Source organism: Nematolebias whitei, chromosome 20 (assembly GCF_014905685.2).
Source record: "Nematolebias whitei isolate Nwh7 chromosome 20, NemWhi1, whole genome shotgun sequence".
Classification (NCBI taxonomy): domain Eukaryota; kingdom Metazoa; phylum Chordata; class Actinopteri; order Cyprinodontiformes; family Rivulidae; genus Nematolebias; species Nematolebias whitei.
In genome coordinates, this window is record NC_056517.1 from 112581 (window position 1) to 116626 (window position 4046).

Sequence of the window (4046 nt, forward strand, 5' to 3'; positions counted from 1 at the left end):
CAGCTGAGACGGCTGTCTAAGCTGAAGCCTATACTCTCCAAACAGAAGTGAATTGCAGTAATCAAGCCTAGATGTTATGAAGGTGTGGATCACTGTCTCAAGGTTCTTTTTGGAGAGTATAGGCTTCAGCTTAGACAGCCGTCTCAGCTGAAAAAAACAGGATTTGACCATCATGTTTACGTGTTGAGTTTTAAGGACGGGTCCATTATCACCCCCAGATTAGTGACCTTTTGTTTCTCTAGCGGGGCTAGAGAGAAAAGGTCAATGTCATGGTTCATGAGTGAGCCACTGGGATGGAACAGCATGACTTCAGACTTCTTCTCATTGAAGCTTAAGAAGTTTAAAGCCATCCAGTCCCGGATGTCAGCCAGGCAGTCAAGAAGAGGCTGAATAGAGCGTGTGCCTCTGTGCCTCAGGGGGAAGTAAATTTGGCAATCATCGGCATAGAAATGAAAGGGTATGTCGTGTTTGCGGAAGATAGCACCTAGTGGCAGCAGGTATAAAGAAAAGAGAAGGGGACCGAGGATGGACCCCTGCGGTACCCCCCACTGGAGCGCTGTCGATGCCGAACTAAAATCTTTGATATTGACACAGAAGGTTCTGTCAGAGAGGTAGGACCCAAACCATTTAAGGGCTGACCCTGTGATGCCCACCCACTGCTCCAGTCTAGAAATGAGGATGTTGTGGTCGATGGTGTCAAAAGCAGATGTAAGGTCCAATAGGACAAGCAGCACAGAATCACCTGCGTCTGTGGATATGAAAATGTCATTAAAAACCTTCAGTAGACCAGTTTCAGTGCTATGGAGAGATTTGAAGCCAGATTGGAATAACTCAAGGATAGCGTGATCCCCCAAAAACTGTTTCAACTGAGACTCCACAATTTTTTCCAGTAGTTTAGAGGTGAATGGGAGTCTGGAGACAGGCCGGAAGTTGGACATGACTGAGGGGTCAAGGGTAGGTTTTTTCAGGAGGGGCTGGACAGCAGCATGTTTAAAAGTCTTTGGCACCACACCTGAGGATAAACTGCTATTCAGAATAGCGAGGATAAAAGGACCCAGGGTAGGAAAAACTTCCTTTAGCAGTCGAGGGGGGACCACATCAAAGGGGGAACCAGATGGCTTCATGCTGCACATTACCTTCTCCAGAGAGGACAGAGAGACGGGCTCAAAGTGGTCAAACACAGCCACACACTGAGATGGGATGGACAGATCACGAGCTGGTGGAGAAATGAGTGCCCGGGTGTTTGCCACTTTTTCTAAAAAGAAATGGAGGAAGTTCTCACACAGCTCAGTTGAGGCTTCCAGAGGTGAAGGCTCACTGAGGTGTAGAACTGAGTTCAGGGTGGAGAAAAGAACTCGGGGGTTGTGGGAGTTGGAGACAATTAAATCAGAAAAGAATTTACATTTGGCAGCTTTAACGGTTTTCTGATAGTGACGCCAACTCTCCCTTAACATTTGAAAAGACACCTGGAGCCTGTCCTTCCTCCACTTTCGTTCAGCTCTGCGACACTGCCGCGTAACGGCTCGCGTGACGTCATTTAGCCAGGGCTCTGATTTAAGTTTTGTTTTTCTGGTTTTAAGGGGAGCAACACAGTCCAGAACATTTAAACAGGCAGAGCTGAACTGAGAGGTTAGCTCCTCAGTGGTAAGAGACACCGAGAGCTGTTCGATCCTCTCAGAGGCAAAACCTTCATTAAAACGAGCAGCAGTGAAACGGTTAATGGAACGCGTACGTGCAGGAACACACGTCTTAGCAGTATGACAAGGGGGGGTGAAGTCAAACAATACAGGCATGTGATCTGAAAAAACATTGTCACCGATTTTCAAATTAGAAACAGAGACATCACGTGTTAAAATGAGGTCCAGCATGTGACCGTGTTCCTGGGTGGGGCCGCTCACCTGCTGAGCTAAGCCAAAAGAGTCCAGTAAATCTAGAAAGTCCTTCACTAAGGGCTTCTCCTGACAACACACATGCAAATTAAAGTCACCAATAAGCAAAAAGTGAGTGTATCTTTGTGTGATATCAGCCAAAAAGTCAGAGAATTCATTTATGAAGTCCTTAGAACGAGGGGGGCGGTAGACGAGCACGCACAGAACTGTAGGACAGTGTCCGAGTTCAAAAACGCTCAGCTCAAAGCTGGCGCGGGACACCGGGATGGACAACTGTTTACAGGCCAAGTTTGCTTTAAAAACTGTTAATAATCCCCCCCCCCGCGCCGACCTGATGGCCGCGGGGCATTGAAACACAGACAGTTCGGAGGTAGTAATTCCACCAGGGCGCTGGACTCACCATCAGAAATCCAAGATTCTGTGACGAACAGAAAATCCAACTCCTCATCTTTAAAAAAGTCATTGAGGATAAATGTCTTGTTGGAAACAGACCTTGCGTTGATTAAACACATCCTGATATTGTCCAACACAGGCACAGCCGTGGATGGAGACGCGCGCGCCAGCGGGCGCAGGTTATGAAGAACAGCTCCTCCTGGTCTGCTGGTGCGGCGCACAGGTAAACAACTCCAGGTGTTCACATGGACTGAGTGCGCGGGCAGCTGGCCAGCAGCCGGGCCCCGGGAGCACCACGGGTCAGAGAGGAGATGATCAGATCCAGAGCGAGTCCTGATAGAATAATCCACACTTTGCCTCAGTTTCACCAAAATCCCTGCACGCTTCCCACGACGTCTGCGACGTTTCCTCCATGGAGAAAGGTCAGGGTCATGCAGAAGGAACACAGGAATCTCAGATAGGACCGGTGGGGGAGAGTGCTGGCCGCTGTTCAAAAACTCAGCGGGAAGTTCAGCAAATGTACGGAGCTCCAAAAGTGCCCGACGATCATACTGAAAAGATGACTCGGCACACTGCACAAACCATTGTAAAAATAACAAAAATAAAATACAAGCAGAGAGCGAGAGACGGGCAGCCCTACACACCGGCGCCATCTTGGAATATTGTTCACAAGTTTGTGTAAATCTGTGTTAGTGAGCACTTCTCCTTTGCAGAGGTAATCCATCCACCTCACAGGTGTGGCATATCAAGATGCTGATTAGACAGCATAATTATAGCGCTTAGGTTAGCCAGCCCTAGGCTGGCCACAATAAAAGACCACTCTAAAATATGCAATGTGAGGATTATTGAATAAAAGTTACTATTCATCTATCCATCCATTATCTTTTCCTACTTCTTCCTTTTTGGGTCGCTCGGGTCACCTGTGCCCATATCCAGCAGTCACTGTGTGAGAGGCGGGGCACACCCTGGCCTGGTCTCCAGTCCATCACAAGAACACATATGCCCCTTTTCCACCGTCACGGCGCGGGTCGGATATTTCCGGCTTGAAGCGCGTTTGAGGTCTTTCCACTGTTCCTGTGACCGGCTCGCCTCGCTAAATTCTGGCCCGGCTTCTCAAGGGTTCCGAGCGAGCCGCGCCGTGACGTCAGAAACACTGTCGGTCACTGATTGGTCGGGGGGAGGAGTCTGTGGAGTCTTTCCAAACAACTCGATCCACCATTTTTTTCTCTACCGCTTGCCATTAGCGATAACACGAGGAGCGTATCTTTTAATATTTTGAAGCTATACAACAACAATAATATCAAAGCCGTGGTCAAATGCAGAAGTGCAGGTGTTGTTCTGCTTGGTGGCCGACGAAAAAAGTCAAAGCGATCTAGATGGAGGATTGGAGGGTGGTTTGGACACGACTACTGCTCTACTTGAACCATTTATAGAAGATGGTGAGTGTTTTCTAACTTTAAACATATTTTAAATTACTCATCCCATCGGTTCTGAACATATTTTTAACTAACAAAAGAGGCTGACGCCATAATAGTACAACGTCGGTGCTACGATGCTAAGCTAATTTGCATAAATGCTAACTGTCCTCCGGTCCCGTTTCTCACTGTATTTTATCCAGAACGTATTTCAGCGCGTGACGGTTCATCTCTAAACTCCACATTAAACCCTCCAAGCCTCCCGGCTTCTGCGCCTGCTCCATCAGAGGAGTCTACACCTGACAGAGCTCCATCACAGCCCAGCTGCACCTCACAGAGCTCCATCACA

General features: G+C 48.1%; 1 protein-coding gene across 1 annotated transcript in view; it reads left to right on the forward strand.

The window, feature by feature from the left end:
* The window catches only part of cnksr2a (connector enhancer of kinase suppressor of Ras 2a), a 198804-nt gene that overhangs the window by 48978 nt on the left and 145780 nt on the right, over positions 1 to 4046 (forward strand). The window lies entirely within an intron of this gene.